Source organism: Alexandromys fortis, unplaced genomic scaffold (assembly GCF_014885135.2).
Source record: "Alexandromys fortis isolate MF-2015 unplaced genomic scaffold, M_Fortis_MF-2015_v1.1 scaffold_29, whole genome shotgun sequence".
Lineage (NCBI taxonomy): Eukaryota > Metazoa > Chordata > Mammalia > Rodentia > Cricetidae > Alexandromys > Alexandromys fortis.
Genome location: NW_026067891.1, coordinates 2,497,168 through 2,509,684, shown reverse-complemented (window position 1 = coordinate 2,509,684; position 12,517 = coordinate 2,497,168). Strand labels below are relative to the sequence as shown.

At 49.3% G+C, this 12,517-nt stretch overlaps 1 pseudogene; it reads right to left on the bottom strand.

Annotated features, from left to right (window-relative positions):
• Window positions 1–8,513: 8,513 nt before the first annotated feature.
• On the bottom strand, window positions 8,514–9,385 carry LOC126496933 (40S ribosomal protein S2-like; annotated as a pseudogene).
• Window positions 9,386–12,517: the final 3,132 nt, after the last annotated feature.

Sequence of the window (12,517 nt, the reverse complement as noted above, 5' to 3'; positions counted from 1 at the left end):
GCAATGGTTACTAGACAGCCATCGCTCCGTTTGCCTGGGTGTGTGATTAGTATATGTTACTTAGAAGTTTGAAGAAGGATGGAAAAACTTAATGCCCATGGCAATTCACTCAAAATACAAAGGTAACAACTCATTGAAAAGATTTATTCTGCCAGGCATAGTGGCTGCACACTGTTAATCACAGCATTTGGGAAGCTGGGACAGATAGATCGCTGAGTCTGAGGCCAGCCTGGTCTACAGAGTGAGTTCCAGGACAGTCAGGGCTACACAGAAAAACCCTGTCTTGAAAAACCAAAAAACATAAGAAAAAACAAACAAACAAAAAAACCCAAAATCAAAACAAAACCCCAAAACAACAACAACTAACACGAATAAATTAATCCCACCCCCCAAAACACAACAAAAACCAATGACAAAACCAAACAAAAAACCCAGAAGAGGAAAGGTTGATCTTCATTTAGTGAAGCTGTACATAATCTGAATAAAAGCATTTCAGAATCCACTGTCTGGGCTGTGTCGCATACAGACGGCAAATTCTCAGGGATGAATCTTGTTTGGTTATAAAGGGCCTACGTCAGAGTTTCCTCCAGTGTCCAGGAGCAAGGCTATGGAGAAACCTCAGATACATAATACAATCAGATCATTTTAGAGGGAATGTCTGCATAATTCTCTGAGTCTGTAATGGTTTATTTACATCAACTCATGGTATCTAGAAAAGTTAAAGCAGTGGAGGTTTTGCTGGGCTGGGTGTGGCTCAAAGGTAGAGGGCTTATCTAGCTGGGAAGCCCATGTTAGCTCACAGAGTCCTGTGTGGGTGCGGTTCATCTCCCGTAGCCCTTAGCTTAGGGTCTGGAGTGGACAAAGGCTTTCTATACACTTACATATTTAAATAATTATTTTGTCTTATAAATGTATATTTTGCTTTTCTTTTATGTGTACATTTGAAACAAAAGTCTCTTTTTTTCCATTAAAAAAATGTTTGTGCAGTGCCCTCAGAGGCCAGCAGAGGGCATTAGGTCTCCCAGCGTGAGGCGCTATTGGGTGCAGGGCACCAAATCCTGGTCCTCTGGAAGAGCAGTTGGTGTATCTAAACGATGAGTCATCTCTCCAGCCCCAAAGAGGCCTTTACTGTCAGCATATCTATAAGAATTCTTTCTAAAATGAACTCTGATGTCGAAAGATTTACACTCTCATTAAAGCCACAGCCTCTCATTTGTAGGGTCCTCTCCAGTATAAATCCTGTGACGTTCTGTCAGAGTTGAACACCGGTTAAGGTTTTTTGCCACACTCTTTACTCCTGCAGGTGTCTCTGTTGTGTGGGCTCTCTGCTGTCTTGTAAGGGCTGAACAGTAGTTGGAGACTTGGCCACACACCTTGCGTTTCTCCAGTTTCTGTCCAGATTAAGCTTTTCAATAAAGTTTGAACCTTGAAGCAAAATCCTCTGTCCCAATCTCCCCTCTAGCGAGGCTGGCCTTGAGTGTGAGTTTATTGAAGAAGAATACATTTTGAAGGTTGATGAAGCGTTTTTTTTTTCTATAGTGGTTCTTTGAAATTTTAATACACTGGTATTTAGGGTTTGAGCTGTTGTCAAGGTTGTTATAGATTTTGTTACATTGATAAGTATCCTTTGCAATATAAATATTCTGAAATTAATTACGTTAGATCCATTAATAAAAGCTTCCTTATTTTCTTTGCATGTGTATTGGGTTTTCTGAGTATCCATATCTCAGAAAAGCCACATCATTATTAATTTTCTATTTGTGTGTGTGTGTGTGTGTTCTGCCTGTACAAATGTCTGTGCACCATGGTTGAGTAGTGTGCCCAAGGAGGCCAGAAGAGGGCATCAGGTCCCTGGAACTGCGGTCATAGACAGTTGGGAACCACTGTGTGGGCGCTGGGAATCAAACCCGGTTCTCTGCAAGAGCAGCCAGTGACTTAGTTCTGAGTCATCTGTCTAATATCTGAGTTTGGAACTGATAGTGGGTGTGTTGCAAATGTCCATCACAGTTATCTGGGCACAGGGAAGACCCCGTGTGCTGACAGCAGGCTGGGAACTCTCCCTTGCAGAAGCAACAGATCACATTTGCAGACTGGCCCTTGTTTCTAAAGCTCTTGTCTACAGAAACGCTTGAGTGGAAGCTGCTCCCAACGAAACGTTGTTCAGATTATTAGCCAAAGGGACTGAGATCCTTTTCTGGGTTCCCGAAATTCCATTTTAGAGGAGGAGCAGTTGCAGAATGGCCATGACACGGCTCATCAAAGCTAAACTGGCCAGATATGAGCGTGTGTCTCAGATTTTCTGTTCTTGGTCTCTATTAGCAGCGACACTTGCTTTTGTTAGCAGCCGGACACAGGTTATGTCCACCACAGAGGGAGTGTTGACTGCTCACCCTTCAGTGTGCCCTATCAAGGCCACTGTTCTAGGTCTTGGGAAGAGATGCTCTATGCTCCGTTCTTGTGAAAATTATCCCACTCAGTAGGCTGTGGGTATACTTTACGCTCTAACACATAGAACTGTGCCAAGCCTGGGACACCAGCAGAAGAGGGTAAAGTAAAGGTCCCTGGTTTGACTGGTACATGAACATCACAGCATACAGGCCAACGTAACCTGAAAGCTTCCAGAGTCAGTCAAGAACTCACAGCGGCCAGGACAGCATAGGGGAAGCATAGGGGAGCCGAAGCCTGCAGCCCTTGTCCCTGGGGCTCTTTTCTAATACTAGGAGAAATCTCTGAACTTCCCACTTCCTCAGGAGCTACAGAAGGGGAGGCCCTCCCACACATCTGTGGCTTCCTTGGGCGGGCGTGGGGCGTCTGCATCTGCCCCAGCACAACGGCAAGAAGAGAGGACTGGTGTGAGCTAAGACTAGATGAGAGGGCCCAGCAGCCTCTAGACCAGATGAAGGCTGGCAGTCTTGCCTGGATGAAGGTAACCCACTGATATGGGGGTCAAATAACTTCTTTTGAGATTAAGCAAGTATCGATTTTATTGAAAAATTACCATATGCAGCATGTTCAGAGCATATAAGTGGTTATAAAAGCTAAATCTAGCCACTCGGCCCTTACTTTATAATTAGCGCCCGGTGTTTAGAATGCGCTGCTCCCAGTCAACTAGCGCATCTCTTAAAACATTTTCCTTATAACTCCCAAAGTCCAGTTGAAGAGTGGGAGGGGTGAGAATATGAACAAGGAGGTCAAGACCATGATGGGTTCACCCACTGAAACAGTCTGCCTGAGCTAGGGAGCTCACCAACTCCAGCTGGACTGGGAAGGAACAAGCATAGGACCCAACTAGTCCCTCTGAATGTGGGTGACAGTTGTATGGCTGGGGCAGACTGAGGGGCAACCGGCACCAGGATTTATCCCTACTGCTTGTACTGGCTTTTTGGGAGCCTATTCTCTTTGGATGGATACCTTGCTGAGCCTAGATATAGTAGGGAGGGTCCTGGACCTTCCACAAGGCAATGAGCCTTACCCTCTCTGAGGAGTGGATGAGAGTGGGGTTGGAGGCTATGTGGAGGGAATGGGAGGAGGGGAGGAAGTGGGAACTTGGATTGGTATGTATAATAAAAAAGATAGTTTGTTTTCTTTTTAATAATAAATAAAATAAAAACAGAAAAAATTTCCTCTTTTGCTTATAAGTATTAATTTTATTTATTTATTTATTACATACCAATCCCAGTTCCCCCTCCCTCCGCTCCCCCCACTCCCTTCCCTTCCTCTACCCCATCCCCCATCAGCTACTCAGAGAGGGTAAGGCCTCCCCTGGGAAGTCTAAGTCTCCCATCACCTTGTTGAAACAGGACCAAGGCTCTCCCCCCACCTCCTGCCACCCCTCTTACCTCACACCCCCATCCCGTGCCTAGCCTGAGCAAGGTATCTCCATAGAGAATGGGCTCGCCAAAGTCAGTTCATGCATTAGAGTTAGATTCTTGTCCCACTGCCAGTGACCTCACATACTGCCCAAGCCACATCATTGCCACCTGCATTCAGGGGTCCTAGTTTGGTCCTGTGCAGGTTCCCCAGCTGTCAGTCCAGAGTCAGTGAGCTCCCACTAGCTCAGGCAAGCTCATTCTGTGGGTTCCCCCATCATGGTCTTGACCCCTTTGTTCATATTCTCCCTCCTCCCTCTCTTCGATTGTACTCTGGGAGTTCTGCCCTGTGGTTAGCTGTGGATCTCTGCATCCGCTTCCGTCTGTTTCTGGATGAGGGTTCTGGCTTCTCTGGGGTTGTGGGCTGTAGGCTGATTATCCTTTGCTTTATGTCTGGTATCCACTTATGAGTGAGTACAGACTACATTTGTCTTTCTGGGTCCAGGCTACCTCACTCAAGATGGTTTTTTCTAGTTCCGTCCATTTGCCTGCAAATTTCAAGTTGTCATTGGTTTTTTTTTTTTTTTTTCTCTGCTGAGCAGTGCTCCATTGTGGAAATGTACCAGACTGTCTTCCTCCATTCTTCGGCTGAGGCGCATCTGTTTCCAGGTTCTGGCGATTATAAGTAATGCTGCTATGAACGTGGTTGAGCAAATGCCTTGTGGCGGCCTCTCGTCTACTGCTTTGACACTGAGATGGATAACAGGTATCTCAACCATGACCATTAATGTCTGTTGCCTAATTCAGCCTTGCCAGACTTCAGCCATTCTATTTTTAGTGCTTTGAGAAATTCCTATCTCATCCTTATTTTCCTTATGGGATATACTGCTGATTGGTTTTCAAATGCACACATTTTCGTAAAGGATAACACAACACACAAAGAAGCAGAGACTCATGCTACAACCGCACAGCAGCCATGACACCAAAACACTAGAGACTGGTCGGCAGGAAGCTAAGGTTTATGAATTGCTTGAAGAATTGAAAATAGCTATTTGAAAGATGCCCACAGAGCTGAAACACAGGAAACGGAATAAAATGAAGACTATAAGCAAGGAAATAAACAGTCTACATGGAGGTAACCAGCAATTGATTGTACAGACAAGTCAGTAAGAAATAATAGAGACGAAGTGGGGAACGTGATGGAGAAAATAAAAACACAAGAACGCTGGGCCAGCGAGATGGCCCAGCAGTTAAGAGGACTTCGTGCTCTTGCAGAGGACACAGTTTGATTCCTATCGCCCGCAGCAGATGCTTACAGCTTCCTGTAAGTCCCGCTGCAGGGAGAGCTGACGCTTCTGTTCTCTGTGGGCTTCTACAGCCGGGTGTGCATGCTTAGCTGCTGTCCTTTTGCTGTGCAGAGACCAAGGCTGTGCTTACAGAGGGAAGCATTTGAGCAGGGGCTTGCCTGCAGTTCAGAGCAGTGGTTCTCAACCTCCCTAGAGCTGCAACCCTTCACCGCAGTCCCTCATGTTGTGGAGACCCCCAACCAGAAACTTATTTTCGCTGCTACCTCCTAACTGTAGTTTTGCTGTTGTTGTGAATCATAATGTAAATATCTGTGTTTTTTTTTAAAGAAATATTTATTTATTTATTATGTATACAGTATTCTGTCTGTGTCTATGTCTGCAGGCCAGAAGAGGGCACCAGACCTCATTACAGATGGTTGTGAGCCACCATGTGGTTGCTGGGAATTGAACTCAGGACCTTTGGAAGAGTAGGCAATGCTCTTAACCACTGAGCCATCTCTCCAGCCCCAATATCTGTGTTTCTGATGATCTTAGACAACCTCTGTGGAAGGGTTTTTTACCAAAGGGTCACGAACCTTGAGAAACACTGGCTTAGAGGCTTAATTTATGATCATCGTGGCAGGAAGCAGACAGCCATGGTGCGGCAGTGGCTGAGAGCTTTCCATCCTGATGGACAGGCAGCAGCAGGAGGGAGACACGGCCTGGCGTGGAACTTTGAGACCTCAAAGCCACCCTCAGTGGCTCGCTTCCTTCAACAAGGCCACACTTCCTAATCCTTCCGAAACAGTCCTATGCCCTGGTGATTTCATTCATGTATATGAGCCTATGTGGGCCATTCCCATTCAAACTGCCACATTGTCCCTCATATACACATAACTAAAACTAAACTAAAATCCCAAGAAATTCAAGGAGATCGCTTATCTGTAGCTAAAGACAAATGCAAAATGAGGCAGAGGCATATTATACCTAAGGTTCTACAAGTCACAGTCAGAGAGAGAGTCTTGACATGTCCCAGGCCAGCAGGATGGCTCATTGGGTAGAGTGTGGACACACACACGCACACACGCACACGCAATAAAGCATTAAACAGAGGGCTGGAGAGACGGCCCATAGTTAAGAACACTGGCTTCTTCTTTGCTTCCCAGCTCCCACACAGTGGCTCAGAACAGCCTTAATTCGAGTCCCAGGAGACCCAGACTTCCTTTTGCTCTCCACTGGCACGAGGGATGTTCATAGAGTACAGTCACACAGAGAGGAAAACCACCCATGCCCACGCCTACACACGCAAGAAATCTGTCCATTTGTGCAAAACGCATGCATATATTTGGAGATGATGCCGTTGTGGTTTTAAAAATGACACTCTTGAGACACATTGAAAGAGAAAAATAAAGAAAAGCTATAGTTTTCTATTTTTCCATGTTTTCCTTTTTATCATTTTTTGGCAGTTTAATTTCTAATTTTAATACATTTGGTAGAATATAATTTTTTTGGTTGAAAATGAAAGATAGTAAGTAATAAAATACACGTTTGTGATATGGAGGTAGGGTGAGTGGAGTCGACGGCAGTATGGTCCATCTTGGACAGTCAAGTCCTAAAGCCTGTATCTCAGCCCCGTTCTCTGATCCTCTGTTCTCTGAGCAGAGAAACTAAACAGTGGGGTTCCATATCGGATGTGATGGTGCACCCACATTATGATGAGAGAGAGAGAGAGAGAGAGAGAGAGAGAGAGAGAGAGAGAGAGAGAGAGCTTTAACTAGAGAGTGATGTTGTCAGCTGCAACAGGATGTCCTCCCTGCACAAAGGACACATCATCCCTGCTGTGACAGCTTCAGAGGCTAAAGGAAAGGAAAGTAAAAATGTATCCTAAACTCCAAGCTGTGGGTGTAGCTGAGGTTTGCACTGCTGGGGGCATTAAACAGACACTTGTTACTGTTCTCTCTCCTCTTTACAGAGAGCCTCTTACTGTAACCTGGAATAAACCATTCCGTTCACTGCGGTGAGATCTCCTGAGCCATTTGCTTTCTCCCGACTGTGGACAGTTTGTTGAATGCCCCGTGGCTTTATTTCTCTGGAGACCCCCCCCCCCCACGCTGTGGACTGTGTCTACATCTTCCTTAAAATCTGTGGAAGTTTCAACCACTCCTAGAATTCCTGACCCCCTTCTCTCTTCCTTTCTGGAATCAATACAATTAAACAAATTTTTACTTATCTGGTGAAAATTTTGTACATATAGACAATGTATTTTGATCATACCAACTCCCCACTACCCCCTCTAGCTCTTTATGGGACCCCCAACCTGTCTCCCTCCCAGCTTCACGTCTCTATTTTGTGTGTATTATTAATATCTCCCCGAGTTCTTTTAGTGTTGACTCTGTGCACACATGTGTGGGGCCCCTGACTGGGCGTGGGCAACCTCTCATAGCCACATCAAATAACAATGTCTCTCACTTTCCCAGCGGCTGCCAACAGCGCCTCCAATGGGGCTGAGGCCTCCTCTTCTATCCCTGTTGGGAGTTTTGTTTATTTAGTTTTTATTTTTATATTCCAACCAAAGTTTCCCCTCCCCTCTTTCTAATTCCTCCCCCCACCTCTTCTCTATCTACCCCCACCCAGCCCACTATTCCTCTACGCTTCTCTTCAGATACAGGCCTGTTAAGATTTTTTTGTTTGGGGGGCTAGAGAGATGGCTCAGAGGTTAAGAGTATTGCCTCCTCTTCCAAAGGTCCTGAGTTCTATTCCCAGCAACCACATGGTGGCTCACAACCATCTATAATGGAGTCTGGTGTCCTATTTTGGCCTGCAGGCATACACACAGATGGAATATTGTATACAATATTATACAATAAATATTTTTTAAAAAAAGATTTTTTGTTTGTCATTTATTTATTTATTTATTTATTTATTTATTTATTTATTTATTTATTTATAAGACAGAGGGGTGGACTATCATGCCTTCCAGGATTTTTTGTTTTGTTTTGTTTTGTTTTTGAGACAGGGTTTCTCTGTATAACAGCTGACTGTCCTGGAACTTACTTTGTGAACTGGGCTGGCCTTGAACTCACAGGGATCTACCTGCCTCTGCTTCCGGAGTGCTGGGATTAAAGGCGTGCACCACCACCACCTGGCAAATCTTTAAAAACCAACTTAACTCACTTTACTTTTCTTCTACAAAAACCCTTATGTGGCCGGGTGGTGGCAGCACTTCGGAGGCAGAGGCAGGCGGATCTCTGAGTTCGAGGCCAGTCTGGTCTACAGAGTGAGTTCCAGGACAGTCAAATGTACACAGAGAAACCCTGCTTTGAAAAAACCAAACCAACACCCCCCCCCAAAACCAAACCAAACCAAAACAAAAAACCAACCAACCAACCAACCAACCAAATAAACAAACCAAAATCCCTTATGTGGTGGCCACAGCTGGAGCTCTGAATGGAGACTCTGGTGTGGTTTTCACAAGATGGTCAGTGCCAGTGAACTCCTGATAAGGAGACTTGGTGAACACAGTCTCTTTCCAGAGGTCGGGGGTCAGGTAGCTGTAGGTCTTGGAGATGGCATCAAAGGTGGCCTTGGCAAAGTTGCCCAGGGTGGCAGTGCAGCCCCTGGCTGATGTGTAGCAGTCATCGATGCCGGCCATCATCAGTAGCTTCTTGGGCACAGGAGTGGAGACTATGCCAGTGCCTCTGGGGGCAGGGATGAGACACACCAGCACAGAACCACAGCGACCTGTCACTTTGCAAGGAACAGTGTGGGGCTTGCCAGTCTTGTTCCCCCAGTAGCCTCTCCGCACAGGGACAATGGAAAGCTTGGCCAAGATGATGGCCCCTCGGATGGCAGTGGCTACCTCCTTGGAGCACTTGACACCGAGACCTACGTGACCATTGTAGTCCCCAATAGCAACGAAGGGCATGAACCTGGTCCGCTGGCCTGCCCATGTCTGCTTCTGCACGGGCATGATCTTCAGAACCTCATCCATTAGGGGTGCACCTAGAAAAAGTCAATAATCTCGGATTCCTGGATGGGCAGGGAGAACAGGTAGATCTCCAGGGACTCGATCTTCACGTCCTTGACCAGGTGGCCCAGCGAGGTGGCAGGTATCCACTCCTTGTCTTTGGGTTTACCTCCACGAGCCCTGCAGCATGAACCGTAGCCACAGCTTTGACCATGACTGCAGCCCCTAAGACCACTGCCAAATCCTCCGTGGAAGCCACCGTGGCCTCCTAATTCTGCGCCCCATCCTCCAGGCCCTCCTGCAGGACAGGCGTCACCTGCCATTTGGTGTTTCCTGAAGAAGAAGGCCCTGTTGGAATTTTGACTTCCCGCATCCTGTGAAGGCCTGTGCAGACAACAAGGCTACTGTGAGGTGATGTGTGCAGCTATGACACGGAACAACAGGTGGTTCTTCCGTGACAGGGTCCTGAGAAGGGACTGGGGGATGAGAAGTAAGGACGACAGCATCTGGGGTCTCGCATGAGCTGATGGCTCCCGAGAGCAAGGCATTAAGAAGTACAGCGTCTTGTACATGGTGTGCAGGGGGCAGGGGAATGGGACAGTCAGCAGAAAGCTACCATACAACGGAACGGCGTCAACATGTAGCCAACCAGTCAACATTGCGAGAAAGGTACACGGGATGTCTCTGGTGGGCCACAGACTGAGCACACAGCAGTCTTGGGACTCATAAGTCTGTTCACGGGGATGTCAGATTTCCATGAATTAAAACCTTCACTCCTATTCTGCCTTGATGCTTTAACTCACGGATGCTGGCAGCTGCTGAGGCAGAAATTCTCAGTCCAGTTCTGCGTTTACACAGTGCAGGAGTTTATTTCTCAGCTTTTTGTAAGGTTGTATATATATTTTTTCTTTTCGAGACAGGGTTTCTCTGTGCAGTCCCCACTCCTGCCACTCACTCTGTAGACCAGGCTGGCCTTGAACTCAGAGATCTAGCTGCTCTGCCTCCCAAGTGCTGGGACTGTTGTTGGTGTCACCACTGTTCCGTGTTTATTTCTTATTAACAGCATGGGTTGCTTGATTTTGTTTAGATACAGGATTTTTTTTAGATTTATTGTGCATCTGAGAATAATTATTCTGAATTCTTTGTTGGGTAATCCATAACAATGTGTTTCAAATTTTTTTTGAGACATTGATTTTTTTCCAACTTAAATTAATTTTAAAAGGAAATCAAAAGCCTCACTTTAGGAGATAAACAACATGTAAAAATCAAATCGTGAGGCTGGAGATATGACTTAGAGGTTACAAGTCCTTTCTGCTCTGGCAGAAGAGCCAGGTTTGGGTCTTATCACCCACATAGCAGCTCGCAAAGGTCCATAGGTCCAGTTTCAGGGACCAGATGCCTTCTGATCTCTGTGGGCACCAGGCAGGCAAAACACTCATACTCATCAAATAAATACATCTGAAAACCTCCTGTCTGACCAGGCGGTGGTGGCCCATGCCTTTAATCAGGCAGAGGCAGAGGCAGAGGCAGAGGCAGAGGCAGAGGAAGAGGCAGAGGCAGAGGCAGAGGCAGAGGCAGAGGCAGAGGCAGAGGCAGAGGCAGAGGCAGAGGCAGAGGCAGAGGCAGAGGCAGAGGCAGAGGCAGAGGCAGAGGCAGAGGCAGAGGCAGAGGCAGAGGCAGAGGCAGAGGCAGAGGCAGAGGCAGAGGCAGAGGCAGAGGCAGAGGCAGAGGCAGAGGCAGAGGCAGAGGCAGAGGCAGAGGCAGAGGCAGAGGCAGAGGCAGAGGCAGAGGCAGAGGCAGAGGCAGAGGCAGAGGCAGAGGCAGAGGCAGAGGCAGAGGCAGAGGCAGAGGCAGAGGCAGAGGCAGAGGCAGAGGCAGAGGCAGAGGCAGAGGCAGAGGCAGAGGCAGAGGCAGAGGCAGAGGCAGAGGCAGAGGCAGAGGCAGAGGCAGAGGCAGAGGCAGAGGCAGAGGCAGAGGCAGAGGCAGAGGCAGAGGCAGAGGCAGAGGCAGAGGCAGAGGCAGAGGCAGAGGCAGAGGCAGAGGCAGAGGCAGAGGCAGAGGCAGAGGCAGAGGCAGAGGCAGAGGCAGAGGCAGAGGCAGAGGCAGAGGCAGAGGCAGAGGCAGAGGCAGAGGCAGAGGCAGAGGCAGAGGCAGAGGCAGAGGCAGAGGCAGAGGCAGAGGCAGAGGCAGAGGCAGAGGCAGAGGCAGAGGCAGAGGCAGAGGCAGAGGCAGAGGCAGAGGCAGAGGCAGAGGCAGAGGCAGAGGCAGAGGCAGAGGCAGAGGCAGAGGCAGAGGCAGAGGCAGAGGCAGAGGCAGAGGCAGAGGCAGAGGCAGAGGCAGAGGCAGAGGCAGAGGCAGAGGCAGAGGCAGAGGCAGAGGCAGAGGCAGAGGCAGAGGCAGAGGCAGAGGCAGAGGCAGAGGCAGAGGCAGAGGCAGAGGCAGAGGCAGAGGCAGAGGCAGAGGCAGAGGCAGAGGCAGAGGCAGAGGCAGAGGCAGAGGCAGAGGCAGAGGCAGAGGCAGAGGCAGAGGCAGAGGCAGAGGCAGAGGCAGAGGCAGAGGCAGAGGCAGAGGCAGAGGCAGAGGCAGAGGCAGAGGCAGAGGCAGAGGCAGAGGCAGAGGCAGAGGCAGAGGCAGAGGCAGAGGCAGAGGCAGAGGCAGAGGCAGAGGCAGAGGCAGAGGCAGAGGCAGAGGCAGAGGCAGAGGCAGAGGCAGAGGCAGAGGCAGAGGCAGAGGCAGAGGCAGAGGCAGAGGCAGAGGCAGAGGCAGAGGCAGAGGCAGAGGCAGAGGCAGAGGCAGAGGCAGAGGCAGAGGCAGAGGCAGAGGCAGAGGCAGAGGCAGAGGCAGAGGCAGAGGCAGAGGCAGAGGCAGAGGCAGAGGCAGAGGCAGAGGCAGAGGCAGAGGCAGAGGCAGAGGCAGAGGCAGAGGCAGAGGCAGAGGCAGAGGCAGAGGCAGAGGCAGAGGCAGAGGCAGAGGCAGAGGCAGAGGCAGAGGCAGAGGCAGAGGCAGAGGCAGAGGCAGAGGCAGAGGCAGAGGCAGAGGCAGAGGCAGAGGCAGAGGCAGAGGCAGAGGCAGAGGCAGAGGCAGAGGCAGAGGCAGAGGCAGAGGCAGAGGCAGAGGCAGAGGCAGAGGCAGAGGCAGAGGCAGAGGCAGAGGCAGAGGCAGAGGCAGAGGCAGAGGCAGAGGCAGAGGCAGAGGCAGAGGCAGAGGCAGAGGCAGAGGCAGAGGCAGAGGCAGAGGCAGAGGCAGAGGCAGAGGCAGAGGCAGAGGCAGAGGCAGAGGCAGAGGCAGAGGCAGAGGCAGAGGCAGAGGCAGAGGCAGAGGCAGAGGCAGAGGCAGAGGCAGAGGCAGAGGCAGAGGCAGAGGCAGAGGCAGAGGCAGAGGCAGAGGCAGAGGCAGAGGCAGAGGCAGAGGCAGAGGCAGAGGCAGAGGCAGAGGCAGAGGCAGAGGCAGAGNTA